The sequence below is a fragment of the Centrocercus urophasianus genome, unplaced genomic scaffold, assembly GCF_019232065.1.
Source record: "Centrocercus urophasianus isolate 14NV4802_14NV808 unplaced genomic scaffold, USGS_Curo_1.0 seq_20, whole genome shotgun sequence".
Classification (NCBI taxonomy): domain Eukaryota; kingdom Metazoa; phylum Chordata; class Aves; order Galliformes; family Phasianidae; genus Centrocercus; species Centrocercus urophasianus.
In genome coordinates this window covers 2255336-2270699 of record NW_024884756.1, presented here as the reverse complement: position 1 = coordinate 2270699, position 15364 = coordinate 2255336, and the positions used below count along the sequence as shown (strand labels likewise).

Below are 15364 nucleotides of genomic sequence, written 5' to 3'. Positions count from 1 at the left end.
TATGGCAAATTACATGTGTGTGCGTTGGGAGAGGGGGCATTAGAACTGCATGTCACCTATCAAAAGGGGACAAAGGGAAACATTTCTCCATTGCATAAGAGAGGATATGCATGCAGCAGCAGAAGACGGAAGCAGCATCACCGAGCGTGTCTGAAGGCAGCAGCATGATGCACAGGCAGAGAACAATGTGCTGGCCAGGAGTGCAAACACCCACGTTGAGATGACAAAGCCAGGGATAGCTGAACAGACAGGCGCCTGCAGGAAATCAGGCTGTGATACATGAAGTGCACAAAGGTAAAAAGCTTCCTGCAGTCCTGGGAGTCAGTGCCAGCGGGCCGCTAGATGGAAACGCAGCACTCACTTCCTCTCTCCTTCATGAAGGTTCTCTGTCCTCTGCCAGTCACGTTCCTCGCTCTGTAAGACATCTGGAGACACCTCTGAGAAATGGCAGGAAACAAGGAATGTCCAGCAGGCCGTGACTGTGGCACAGTCCAGTTTCACTTCCCCTTCAACAGAAAACAATTAAGTCATTTAATGCCCACCCAGACACGGGCTGGTGGTGCTAGGTGGGACAGGCTGGGATGTTGTGCTCACACTGAGCTTCTTGGGATGTCACAGGGCTTCAGCATCTGAGGTATCATATGCCAATAGGCCTGTGAGAACCTGCAGCTGGAGACTGGTGTTTTCCAGGCAGAGAGGATACTGCCTGTAGCATTTACCTCTTGACAAGTGATGATGAACAGTGCTGATTCAGGGAGACAATATAAAGCACGCACTGCTTCACATGCGTCTCAATCAATGGGGCCACCCAGGATTGTAGCTGCTCTTTGTCTTTCTCCTCTGAAGACACAGCATAAGAGAGGTTAATGCCAGTGCCCCTTGCCCAGTCACCCTGCCAGCACTTTCTGTCCATCCCAGCAGGATCTGCAGCCGCTGATCCCAGCAAGTTTCCCAAAAGCCAAGCATAGGTACGGCACGCATCCTAGCAGCCAAGGGAAGGGCCAGCAGAGCAATCAATTCCCATTTTCAAGGCTAAGAGAGAGAAATCAATTGGTGGCTCAATTAGGAATATTACCCACATAGCTAATAATTATCTATAACAGCTCTCTTCTTCACAGCTCGCTTCTGCTTTAACTCCTCTTCCACTAAATAAAGGTGTTACCTGCAGATGTTATTTGTGGCTTCATAATCTACTGTCAGAGGCATTATAGCAATTTATTTGAAAACGCACTGGACCACGACCACAAGGAAGATAGAGTAGGACTATGAGCAAGAAATCCTGCCTAGAGCAGTCGAGCAGAGAGCAACGAAGACTTCAGAGGCATTGATTTTTATATAAGCACTGCTCCAAACTTCTCTCCATATTGCACTGTCTCAGCCCAGCATCACAACCTGCACATTTTAAGGGTAGATTCTGACAGAATCTGCAGCAGCAATGAGTGTTACAAGTGGCACAGCAGAGCAGAGAGGGGAAAAAAAGGATTTGAATCAGGATGGTGGAACCCCCCTCTCCACCTTGCCTTGCTTCCTTGGGAAAAATTCCTGCTAGGTGTAAAATGACTGAATGCTACACACCGGTAAGAAATAAAAAATTCATTAAATCATAAATCTTTTGGAAAGGGGATCTACTGGGGAGATTATATTCACTTTTCATAGACATATTAATTCAACAGTGGCATATCATATTGTTCTCTGTGGGGAGAAAAGACACATTGTTTTAAAGCACGATATTTAGAGCAGTCCTTTAGGAAGGAAAGCAAATATAATCTTGGCAAGGGAAACTGACTACATGAGCGTAGAATAAGGGACATAAAAAGCAAGGCCCAAGTCCCAGCTGCCGAAAGTCAGCATAGCCTGACCAGAGTTACTGGAGCTAAGCCCACGCATGGGAGCTAAGAATGAAGGTCACCCCAATTGAGCCATAGTTCCTTGAAATATTACATGAACACCAAGGGTAATTTTTTACTGGGCCCATTATGAATGCTGTCTAGCCTGCTAGCAAATGCTGACAGCAGGTGAGACAACGAATGCATTACAACTAAGTTCTCCACAGGTTTGATGTTTGTTGGGTGGGAATTATCTGGCACGCTCCTTTGGAACTCTGACTGCTGCCGGGCTCAGCACTAGAAATTGCCAGGCTCTCAGGGTTTGGGTAGAACTGGAAGGCCAGCTGCAAAATAAGGGCTCACTATAGCCCTGCTTCAGCTGCACAGGTCTTCCACTCCTTTCAAATGGGACCTAATCTTCCCTTTCTCCCTACCTTTAGGGCAGCTGCATAGGAGATGCAGGTTCCAATTTCCCCCAGGTTGGCTTGAAGCATGGAGAACGCTGGAATCCACTGCTGTGCGCATTTCCTCTCCAGATGACAGCTCCCTCTCAGAATCCTACAAGTATCTTCATTTTCTATTGCATCAGATGCACAAGACTGAAACAAGATGGTGCCAGGCACTCCAGTGAATCAAAAACCTAGTGGAAAATTATCAGTAAAGCTGTAAACTTTTTCAGCAGTGGTAAATTTTTCCGTGCTGGTTGTAACCAATTTCTTGTAACCTAGAGGACCTCCCTTGGGGAACCATAGGATCCTCATACCTGGGAAGGGATGTTCCTTTCACCCCCGGGCACCTAAATGTAATTGCCTGCATTAGCCAAGAAGCAAAGCTGTTCTCCCAGATATCTCCAATTCACATGCCTCTATTTTCAAGACTGGCTCAGATCAACTTCACACAGCTCCGTAAGCACAAGTCCAATCATCCCAAATGGGTTCAGTGTTGTTCTGCTGTACAGCTGCTCTCATAATAGCTCTGGGAAGGTCTTCAAGGTGCATACAAGTTAACATACAGTAACTGTTCATGACCACGACCTTTACCTGCAAAAAATTGTCGTGCAAATTATTCTATCAAAGCAAATTCTATCAAAATTATTCTACCTGGAGGAACAAGGGTAAAACAGCCAAACTTACCAACACAAAGTAGCAATGACCGTTGAACAGCTCTCACACAATAATTCAACACAGGCAAGTCAGAACCTTACCCAGCTCAAGCACAGGGAACTCAACTTGGTCCATCAGAAAGGTTTAATGAAGGGGCTTGCTTATCACTCGGATTGCCTGGGACTTCTAGCAAAAATAAAAGCGCACACACATGCAAACTGGGCTCTCACTTTCCTCTTTGCTTTTGCCTCTTTGCTTACACAGCTATCTCAGTCAAAACTTTCCCATCCATTCCACTGAGGTGTGAAATTGGAAGCATCATTGCTCCCGCTGACAAAAGCACGCACAAGACTGTTCCTAGGTAATTGAGTAGATGAAATTAAAAGGGCGAATGCAACATCAACCACCAATGGTCAAAACAACAAAGTCAGAACACACAGCCCACAAAGATTCTTAATGCAACATTAAGTCTGCCGTACACTATTGGTATTTGCTAAAAACGTATTTAACTGCTGCTTGAGATGAAGAACACCAATAAGGCTGTATTTCTACCCACACCTGGGCCAGGTTCCCAGCTGAGACAAGCTGCTTATACCAGCCAAGCATTTGGATTTCTTTTGCCTCTAGAAACTCTTGTTGCTGGGGTTCTTAATGTTGGCTATAGGTGCAAGTCATGCTGGCAGCTGGTCACAGCCAAATGCTGTAGGAAGCCAGAGGGGTCTTAGACTACTCCAGAGCTCAAATTATCCAATGTGAGCACAAGAAGGCAGCCCATACTTCAGCTTCTGTCCAGGGCCCCTTGGAAAGTTAATCCTATCCGATTACACCACTTCTTTTTTTTCCATAGAAGAAATAAACAGTCTTTTGTACTAAACATAAGGCTGCTTTCTTTTGAAGGAAGATTTATCATCCAGGATAAATTCATGAGTTCATTCCATTTTTGTCCCAGCTCTTCAAAGCAGTGTTTTTACTTTATGATGCAATATCATTTGGTTTTGCCTGTGTGCCAGACAGTTCCCCAAAGGAGATGCCATTTTTTGTTCTCTTTAAGAAAAATGAATTAAAAAAAAAAAAATCATGAATGCAGAGCAACCCATCAGTTGTTTAAAGCCTGCACACCAAATTCCCCACACACACACATTATAGCCATGAATACACACATGCACAGAACTGGGACCAGTCAGGAGACTGCAAATACTAGGGATGCAATCAATGGCATTGTCCTATGAAGAGCAGCAACCAGTGGATGACAAAATCTGCTCTGAAAAGCCCCGGGAGAGGTCCCAGCTCTGAGACAAGAAGGATGGCTTGCTTGCCTTCCCCACACCAACAGGGACTCTGTTGTACTGAACCTTGAACTCATTACAATGTCACTCTGTCTTTGGAACTGATATCCTGTGGGGGAATCTTCTGGGAATGTATTTTGGTTCAGATGTGGGTCAAGGAGAGTTGACTTGACCTGAAAATAAATCCAGGCAATCTCAAGCCGAAGAGCTATTGACTACTGTTTGCAATACAATAAAGCAAGGAGATCAAACTCGGTTGAAACTCAGGGTTGACATAAATCCAAGGAGAAAGGGGAACAAGAATATTCATTCACTGACACGACAAAGGGGACATTTTTGCTTGCACTGGCAGAATACAGAACAGGGCCTGGAAGTGCTTCCCAGGCAGCACTTTAATTCTCACATATGGTGAGCGCTGCGTAGCTGGACTGATATCTTCAACAGACTGGCAGTAAGATAAGAGGTAATACACATACACGTGTGAAAAGGTTTTGTTGGCTTTTCTTTTTACGTCACTAGATGGAGTTTCCTCTGTTTGCGCACAGGGCAGCTTTTGTGAGAAGTATTTTATATGGATCCCCAAGGAAAGACCTCAGCAGAAAGGCTCCAAGCACTATTGTGTGCACGTGTACGTAATAACGCTCAGTTACTTGGTTTACAGGCCAGGAGAAACTCTCACAGTACTCGCTGCAGGTCCAAGGTCAAGTCCTGCCCCAGCTCATGCTATGGGGAGTCAGACCACTAATTTCCCTGCACCTAGCATTTCTCTACCAGGCACCACTCAATACCTAATTTGGCTTCTAAACACGGCTGGAATTGCTGCTTATCCTAGCATGGGCTCATCTCAGGTTAAATAGTATCATGCGTATCATGATATCTTTTTGCCAGCAGTAATTATCCACTCTGTTTTGCTCTAGGATCTGGTCAAAGCCCTCCAGCCTTCCCAGTCTGTTCCTACTCCACTCTTCTCCCAAGCACGCAGAGACAGACCCTTCCCTTTGCTTTGCCAGGGAAGAAGCAGAGCAGCCCAGTTCATCACAGCACAGAGGACGTGACACCAGTTCCCTAAGGATGCATCCATCAAGGATGCAAGAGTGACCAGGGTAGCTGCTTACAGATGAAGCTACTCTCTGTGGCACAACTTGAGGGCCACATTCCCCATCTGAGTGCAACTATTTCTAAGCAAAACCCAGGCAAAATTCCTCTTATTATTATTATTTCACTAAAACCCCTTTTATTAACTAACTTGCACTCAAATGCAGATGATCCCATTGTTTAAAGAATAAATTACTCTGCTCCTTCCCATCTCCCACTGTGACTGCACGATTCCCAGTCGGACTGTATAATGTTAGACCTAAGAATGCATAAACTCAACTAAACAAAGCTGCAATAGGAAGTCAAGCTCTCTAAGAGGGGAAAAAAAGTTGAGTTTGAGAAAGCAACACCAAGTCTGAGACCTTTTCAGATGAAATAAAGCATTTTAAGAGGGACTTAATGTTCAAACTCAGCATTTCACATCTGCACACTTTAAAGCTGTTGGGAACTTCGGCCCTGACTCCAGCGAAATCTCCAAAATTTGGGATGTTTTACCTCAGTGTGAAAATTAACACTTTCAACTGCCATTAGCAGCAGTTCGACAGCTCCCCTCACGCTGGCTCCAAAAACAGGCTGCACATGAATATTCAGCCATCCAAGCTGTTTGACAGTAGGCTCCTGGTAAAGACCTGTCCTCCAGAGCAGGAATGAGAGAAGAAAGGCATGGATTGGTCTGCCTGGAGTGTCTTTACAGGTGGGTGCCTAGGGGACCTGCACCCTTATAGCTTCTACCTGCCCCTTCTTTGCTCAGGTATCAAGTGCAACGTGAAGCACTCTGAGCCCTTCTGGTATGGCTTGACAGACAGCACCTACAAAAGTAACAGGAAGAAAGGCAGAATTACTGATTATGAATTTGATGCGGAAGAAGTTCAGCTCTTGATTGAGTGCACCAGTTTGCAGAGTAAAGCTGCAGCCATGTTAATTCCATCTCTCCTCACCAGGTTAAGTCAGTCATTCCTCCGCTTCAGACAAAATGCAAGGAGGGGTAGTCACTAAAGACTAGGAAAACCCACAAAAAGCAACCCACGACACTATTTCACAAATAATCACATTCCAAAGCACATAAGAAACGCCTGCAGAGCGGTGAAAGCCAAGCAAACGTCAAAGGAAAAAGCAATGAGCTCTGTTATAAGCTTCCCTGTGCTACCGGATGGATTCATACTGAAGCCTAGAGCTTTAAAAACACAAGTAAAATATCTCTTGGTGGTGTTTCATCCCCACGCCAGTATGAAGTCATGCACACAGCGTGTGCTGAGGGCAGAGGCGGATGGGTGTCATGCTATGGGAGAGGAAGGCACAGGATTTAACGCAGAACCTGCTCCACCTTTGCCTTTTTTCCAGGCAGGATGGCCCCATCCTTTCCTCCTGGAGGACCTCTGCTTTTGAAGGTCCACACCAGCACCTTCCTGTGGCACTGAATTCCACAAGGCAGGAAAGAAACATAAAAGCAACCATCGTAATACCACTGGCATTTGTCAGAGAGAAAAAGCAGATTCCTCAAGACCTCTTTCCATTCTTTCAATAGCCAAAAGTTGCTCATCACCTGAACAGCTTTCAAGTGAAAAGCAAGAAATAAATTTGGAGCTGATTTCAAGTCTACCGGTGCAGATAAGTGAAGTCCTTGCAGCCCTCAGCTCAGACAGGAGAGCGGAAAGCAGAGAACCAAGCTCCTCAGAGTTTATAGTACTTAAAGCTGGAAAGCCAGAAAGGCAAACACAAAATAACATTTGAAAGGAGATGGCGACTATTTAAGGGATGAAAAGGCAGATTATATTTACAGGGTCATGGGATAAATTTAACAAGTCTCAGCTGAAATAAATCAAAACCCAATTAGGCATCCAAAATGAACCAGACTCCTGAGCCATTTTATTAACTCCTGCTTGCAGCATTAGAGAAAAGGCACTTTCAAAAGTAAGTTGCAGATAGCTCTGGAAAAGCCCTCTCACATAGTAGCAAGTTTTATAGAGACAAATCAGGTACTGAAGTTCTCACCAGCAATTGTTTTGCTTGGCTGTCTTTAAAAATAGGCTAAAAGAAAGCAGAAAGAAAATTGCCTCACATCGCCTAATGGAAACGTCAAGCTAGCCCTGGAAAATTCCCTGGCCCACCAATAGAGCTGCTGGAGAGCCTTCCAACAGGCAACCTTTGGGTAGAGAAAAGCACTGCAGGAAGAAAAAGTTGGGTTTCGCAGAATAAAAAAATCAATTTTCCAACAGGAAAAAAAAAAAGAAAGGAAAAGCTGCTTCATTTTAAGGCAAGGTTAAGTCATCGTTCGGTCTAAATCAGCTGCTGCTCCCCACCCTCTGTGGGTGAAGCTTTCTGCTGGAGCTCCACCAGCACGCTTCATCCAACCCTCTCCCAAGGGAGACGTTGCATCATTGGCACTGCTGTTGTATCTTGAGAAACACAGCCCAGCAAGAAAGAAAACAAGGCAGCTGCTCCAAGCTGATTGCTTTTTCTTGCAGGGGCCTGTCATGTTTCTCGCACAGCAACAAGAGTTAACCTCGTTATTGACACAACAAAGAAAAGACACATTTGCTTTTTTGATGGGGCTGCAATGAAGAGAGTTAAGATACTGATGTCAACCACCACGGCATAATCAGCACACACCCAGAGCTGGCTCCAGTAGCATTGGGAAGAAGGGAGATTTATTTATGAATTACTGCACGAAGCCAGGAATCTGAGCTGTGAGCAACAGGACACAACCGGGCCAGCTGCGATGTCTGCTGGTTGGGTTAAACCCTCTGGATCCCTGAACAAGCTATTAGTGGCCAGATGAATGAAAGCAAGGTCAAAAGGCACTTCCAACAAGCCTGTGAGATCCTCACCAAGCAGTTAATTGCTCAGGAAAGAGGCCCACACATCAAGATTGGTCTACGAAGCTGACATAAGGCACACTTCAGGGGCTGTCCTGGCTTCCTAGGCAGGCATTTCCATCCCTCAGGATTCAGGCACAAGGTATGCATTCGCATGGGCAGGCATCCACAGTCAGGCAAACATCTGGACCAAAGACCAGCTGCTGCAGAATTGTTCTTGAATGAAGAACACAGGGAAGGTCATGAGCAAAAGGAGAATGAGTTTAAGGCAGTCACTGGGACGGGGCTCATAACTGATCTCACAAGCAGGCCCTGTATGTTTACACAGAGCAAAACACACTTATTACATCTGTACTGCACTGATCAGTGACGCTTTGTGATTTACCAGGAGCTCAGGGCAGGTCAATATGCCACGATCAATTCCTCTGCTACAAAGATCAATACTCTTCAGCAACTGCTATTTACACTTCATGCCGTGAGCAATACAACCACTGCTGGTTCTGCATGAGCTAACAGGAGCAGACGGGGTGTGCTGATGATATCTCAAGCCCTCTGGATCTGTTTTGTCAAAGGACCAGCACGCCCTGCCTTACCACAAGAGGCTGTTGGCATGCTGTAAGCGTGCCTGGAGGTGCAGCTAGCCAGAAACCCCAGCATCAAGCAAGAAATAAAGGCCATTCCTCTATGTTTACTTACTGATCAGCAATCTTCTTGGCCTTCTCACCAAAGGAAAACGCGCACTCGTAGTATTTCAACCAGCATTTACATCCCTGTAACAAATCACACAGATTAGCACAGCACTTTGACTGGGGAATACAGCCAGATTGAGTGGCTACAAGTGTTTGAGGCCATTACGGGTAAAAACTACATGAAAGAGATATAGAGCACTGGGAAAGCAAAAAGGCCTCTTAGAGAAAATACACATCTGATGCTGTCATTCAGAGCATCGGGTGGTCAGTAGCTCAGAGAGCTGCTACACATAGTTGCTGAGCTTGGAGGCTCTTGCACAGTAAACTCCCTTTAAATACTTCTCAGTAATCAGCTGAGAATGCTCTAAGCAAAGTCAATGCTGGGGAGAGAAGAACTGTCTCAAGTGATGGAAAACAATGTAATTTATTCACGTTTGGTTTGAGATGGCTGGAAATAGCATAAGCCTTCCTCAGCAGCAAGAAGCACCCAAGAAAAGTGAGGCTTTTCGTCTCTTTCATACATTTATTGAGCTTTTTGAGTGACACCTGAAGCTTCAGAGTTAGACTTTCTATGTCCTTTCAGACCTGATTTACCAGTTCAACATGAAACAGCCCATGGGGCACTCATCAGGAGGGTAAAACAGCACTACCGAAAGCCAAAACAAGGCTTGGCTCACAAGAAGACAAGTGATGCACGCCCCAGCCATCCAGGCTCAGATCTGGACAAAAGCACTTACTGCCAACTGTACAGTTCTGAAATAAAACTGTGTGTGCCAAGAATTACACTGTTTGAGAAAACAGATGGCTCACTCAAACCTCACACAGTAAAAACTTGCTTTTGTAGCTGAGAGTCCCACCAGTAGGGACCATCCCACTCCCAACATCCTTCTGCTTCTCAGAGTAGCAATGGGGCGATAACACCTTTCACCTGGGCACATATTAGGGTATGTAAGCACTGATGCTGATTGCTCTTCACAGGTTAGGCTGTGGTGTTTTGTTATTGTGGGTTTGTTTTTTTTGTTGTTGTTGCTGTTTTTTTTAACCAATTCACATGAGCAGCTGGCCTCCAGAGCCCAAATGCAGCAAAGAAAGATGCCAGTGGGGACCCCAAGAAGATGATTCAGAAAGCAAAATTACCATGCTTATAAACTTCTTAGAAACTTCATCTGCTCACACCTGTCACACAGCTCAGGAAAACTTCAGGCTTATCATTCCTATCTTCTTTTTCCTTCATGCAGTGATACAAGGACTTCCACGTGAACCTGGTGCTTGTCAGTGCCATCTGTAACGATCCTCATTCTGGGGTATTTACAAGTGTTTTATTGCACTTGCTGAAAAACATGAGAAGAAATAAATTATGAAGCATCTCAAGTGATCAGGCGTTCCCAGGAGGCACTTAAGACACTAAGAAAAATAATTTACAACTGTATTATAAAAACCTTTGTCCTTTAAAGCAATGCTGATACTGCAGAAAAACGTATAAATCAATGCTGCAAAGGGCTTTAAAATTGCTGTTACTTAAGGTTTGTGAGGGGGCTGTGATGGTCAGGTTAAGCGTGGGGGGCTGAAATCCTACAAACCAGCATTCTGTGGGCTTTGGGTTGTCAAATCCAACTGAAGTAGCTTTTTAAAAATAAAAAATAAAGGTTTAGAAGATGGAGAACCTGAGAAATTTTTACCTGCTCTGACAGACACAAAGCCATCTGAACTACCAAGGAGCAGGAAAGCTTTAATGCACACAAGGCTCCAGCTCCCAATGGCTGGGAGATCTGAGCAGCTGCCCAGCCATCCTTTGATGGCTGTCATCTTGGGAAACAAGAACCCATGTGGCAACAAGAGGAACCAGAGGGCTGTGACATTTTATGGGGGACAAAGCTGAGAAGGAAAGTGTATGTCAGCAGCTCCAACACGAAGGTAGGAAGTCCAGCCTTGGTTGAGCCCAGAATGCAAAGTGTTGGACAACACGTGTCAGACCAATGCCTTTTTTTTATGAGAGCTGCCTCCGCTCTCAAGCAGTGATAACTTGATGCTACAGAGCATTCCTTTATCATGAGAACATCACGAAAATAGAGGTGAGTCGCAAAAGGAAACGTGCCTTTAAGTGAGCCGTTTTAATATTGATCAACCCGAGGAATTTGTGTTAGTAATGGATGAGAAATCAAAGCTCTAAGCACGTAGGACAGGGCTGCTGTTGCTCAGTTCTTTGGATCTCTTTGTTGCCCTATCGAGCCACCACACCGACCCGCTGGGCTCGAGCCTCTCGATGCTGGAGGCTGGCTCCAACAGCTTCCCCTTGCTGTCTAAGAAATTATCACAGGAGACTTCATGCAATTAGGCCTTAAAAATGGGGATGTCAGTCCTCCAGAGGAACTAAGCCTGTTTCATGAAAGATCCCTCAAGCCTTTGCTTTCGCTGCAAAAGGAAGGTGTTTTTTACCCTGAGGATTTATATCAAAGCGAGCCACTGTAGCAAAAACACGGCAAGCCACTGTAGTTTTTACCTCTTTGTAGCTTCTCGAGGTGAATGTCAGTGGAAAAATCTCAGAGGTGATGAGGCACAGAGATGGCCATCTAAAGTTACATACATGCCTTGGAACAGAAAAAACCCACCCCTAAGTTTTTAGTAAAGACAAACCTGGTCTCTCTCAGCAACAGGACTCCATTTAGAAATCAGCAATGGAAGTGTAATAACCTGCACAAAGCCAGCAACCTCACACCTCGCAATCTCTCCCCGTGGACTGAAGCCTCTCTCAGAACCCGGTGCCTTTTTTTACAGCCTGATTGAACACAACCCATCCCAGGGCTGCTATACCTTTCCCAGTCACCACTTGCTCTTCTTTGGACCGACTGGGTGAAGTAGTTTGTAAGGCAATATTTCTCATAGGCTGTGGGCAGCTCTGGCCCCTGATGGGATTCGAGGTACGCTCTGCAAACTGCTGATCCCGCACACAAGAAATAACAGAGGGAGGATGTACAGGGATAATATTTGTATTGAATGTATGTTTTTCCAAGAGTACTTGAAAACCAGCTGTGTAAGCAAAGCCAAAAGGGACAAGGATCGCTGGTGAAGCACAGCTCTGCAGGACACAGTCTGCAGGTCAGTTCAAGAATAAGGTGATGGCACACAGGGAAATTTAGGGTTCTGGATGGTGTGCTCAGTTTTTCTGCTCCTTCAATTTCTGAACCTCTCTGATCTGTGTGATCTTAGCTCCTTTCAGAAGGGAGCAACCTTAACATAAAAAGATTATAGTGACATGACTACTTTAAAGCTAACGAACCCACAAAACTGCTTTTTCTGGCACTTTCAGCTTACCTGGACATAAGCTAGCACCCAAGCAATCTGTATGATGCAGTCACATCTCATACAACTTCATGGAAGCCATGAGGCTGACGAGATCAGTGATAGGAGACACCAGTTCTCACTTGACCACTCCCTTAACATCACTCTCTGAAGAGCCTAAGGTCTATTGCTTGGCCTAAACCAATCCTGCATCCACTGCAGCCATGAAAATCAGCGGCAACTGAACAAAAGAGAATCAAAGTTTCCCAAAAGATCCACCGCGAAGCTTTCAAAAGCTGCAGCAGACATATCCATTGGATAGATCCAAGCCATTCTTAAAAAGGCACCCCAAGGGAAAACAGTTCCATCTATAGAAAAAAAAAGCTAACTAGTATATTTTGGATGGGCTGTACTCCCACAGCACGTATTGCACAAGCTATTTCTGCACGGTGGCCATTCATAGAGAGCATCCATCATTCCTCCAGTTACACAAGCATTCCAGAAGATGTGGTCTAATTTCTCCTTTTTGCTCCTGGACATGGTGTTTATCGTGAATAGGAAACAGAGCAGCAGACAGGAAAAAAATAAAAAGAAAAAAAAAAGAGATTGCAGTGTCTCTTCAAAGTTCACTATGTTTATTGCTTCTATTTCTCAGCTAGTTTCTCATGGATTACTGTTGCTTCTCTGAAGATACTTCCCTCCTCCCCCAGTTTTCCTTTCCTCTACCCAGACAGCAAGCATTACCTTGCACCCTGATGCCTTCTCCATTTACAGATCCATCCTTAAAGCTTGCTTTTGCCAAGCTGCATGTTAGCAGCTCCCAGTGATGCACTGATCCCTTTTGCCAATTGCCACTGCCTTCCAGCACTTCCCTTAGAAGCTCAGTGCAAGGACGTCCTGGTACGGAATACATCCTAGGTGACCACCACATTCCCATGGGATCACAGCACAGACAGGAGTTGGATCAGCTCTCTTTCAGTAACGTTTTCAGCTTTTCTCTAGAGCTGCAGGCAGCAGTAAAAAAGAAAAGGTAAATACACAGTCGAGTGCTAATATCACAACCTCATAAATCGCTCTGCATGGAGAGAAATATAAAACCACTGTGTACAGTGGTGTGGTTGCCTCAGTAGGGAGTGAGACTAGGAAAACATGAGCACCCAGGAAAGACAGGGCAGCTGGCACATACTGGGGTCACCAGCTCAATGACAGACTGAACCTACTATCCTCAATCGTGGAGAGACTTGCTGAAGTCATGGGAAAAAGCTGGGACAGGACCACGGCAGTTCATAGAACCATGGAATCACTTGAGCTGGAAGGCACATTTAAAGGTCAGTTCTCCATTTCTGACTGCTGGAAAGCAGCCCACTATTGCTACGTACACCAGCACAGCCCAAGTGTAGAGCTACCCTTGACTTGCAATGACTTTGCTAAAGAGAATAAGAATCACCAAAAGCTGAATGCCTGTCAGTTTGAATGAATACACATTCGTCTCTCCCCAATTCTGCATTCTGCAGAGCAACAACAAAACTTACAGATAAAAAGCATACTTAGGTTTATGCAGGGCTAAAGCTCTTCATAGCCAGACAACTGTCTTGACCCAGACTTCTCCCTCCCGTGACTAATCCAAAAAATACCTGCAACGTTTTCATTTCATTTTCAGCCAGGGTATGAAATGTCAGTGATAAAGAACATATCAACCCTCGTAAAACCTCCATTCTTTCTGGCCTCCCCAGCAAGCTGAAGCTGTCAAAAAACAAAAAATAAATAGATCTGTGGCTGAACTACAATTGAGTTGTAGATCTCCCTTCACTTCCAGAGCTTTATCGCATAGACTTCATTTGATGAAATCAATTATATGGTGCACTGGAGAGAAGTCAGTGAATTAGCTTTGCTTATGCTAATGCCTATCATTAGCAGTGGCTTTAGGTGGCAGATTGGTTTCCATGTGTGAGAGCAGAGGGCAGAGCTCCTGGCGGCCATCACCCATGGCTCTGATAGAGGAATTCAGAGCACAGGAGATCTGCTTCTACAAAATGATGCAGCATGAAGCTCTTGGCAAGGGTATGATGGTGATGAGTTGACAAATGGATTAGGTGACCTTAAAGGTCTTTGCCAACCTTACTGATTCTATGATTTGCCTGGGCAGCCTGGCCTGGCAGTTGGTGACCCTGCACACAGCAGAGGGATTGAAACTAGATGAGCATCGTGGTCCTTTTCAACTCCAACCATTCTATGATTTTTGTGGTGTCTGTTAACCTATCACACCTGAGGTGACTGTGAACCTCTGGGCAGGAGGACAGAGAGCCTTACAGCACTCCTCCAACACAGGGCAAATCAAGGCAAAGCCTAAAGGCTTCACCCAGTTTCAGAAGGAGACAATCGTCTGCTAACGACCCTTGCTGCAAGGCACATCAACACTGGCACCAAAGACAGATGCTAGCTCCTCTGTAAGCTTCATCACCCAGAGACCTCCGAGTCTCTAACAAACGTGTTCAAACCTCAAAAAGCTGTCTGATGCCACTGAAACAAAACACGCTGCTTCATAGAGCAATAAACCACCATTACAGCACACTGCAGAATCACATTGGTGACTAAAACCCTGGTACCAAACCTGTAAGAGAGCCTGGGCGTCCCGTGCTCGGCTGACTGGAACCCACACCTGGAAACCTTTCAAAAAGAAGAAATGAAATTGCTTGAGAGTGTCTCATTGCCAATCGAGTTTTGCGAAGCTTCCTGCACCTCTTGATGAAGGAATACATTTCCAGGAGAAAAAAAAAAAAAGAGAAACAAATGAGCAAAGTCAAAACCAAGGTTTTGTTTGCTTTAGCAAATGAACCAAACCCCAGAAGCGAAACCTTATCCTGTGCCTCAGACAGGCTGGATTCCTGTCCTCACCTTGCTCCCAGTCTTTCCTCCAAGGCTGGCCTCTGCCTGTCTCCAGAGGATCCCCCCAGCCACATGAAAGGATTTTCATGCTATTCAATGGCCCCAGCCTTTAACACAGCCTAAAATCTGACCCTTCCTGCTTGGTTGGAGCTCTGGCTGCTCAACTTCAAGTCTCCAACACAGATACAGAACCCAAACTTACTGTGAAGAGACTTGGAAGCACAGGAACTTAGCTTTTCCATAAATGGGGATTTATTTAATCTTAAACTCAACATCAGATTTGTGCCGTACCTAAATGTAAATACTTGCTGTTAATGAAGGAAGTGTGGGATTTGTGCACAAAAATAAACACACAAATCATTTAAAAGCCACAGCCCTTCGCTT

General features: G+C 45.2%; 1 protein-coding gene across 5 annotated transcripts in view; it reads right to left on the bottom strand.

Moving 5' to 3' along the window:
• ACKR3 (atypical chemokine receptor 3) overlaps window positions 1-6090 on the bottom strand; it is a 14185-nt gene extending 8095 nt beyond the window's left edge. Inside the window, exons 1-3 of one of the 5 annotated variants that reach the window (XM_042822041.1) lie at window positions 2590-6090; window positions 2261-2466; window positions 362-840 (exon numbers count right to left, since the gene is read on the bottom strand). The gene's annotated coding sequence lies outside the window, so the exon portion shown is untranslated. The other 4 variants (XM_042822043.1, XM_042822042.1, XM_042822039.1 and 1 more) reach the window with 4 other exon arrangements.
• Between the last annotated feature and the right edge of the window lie 9274 nt (window positions 6091-15364).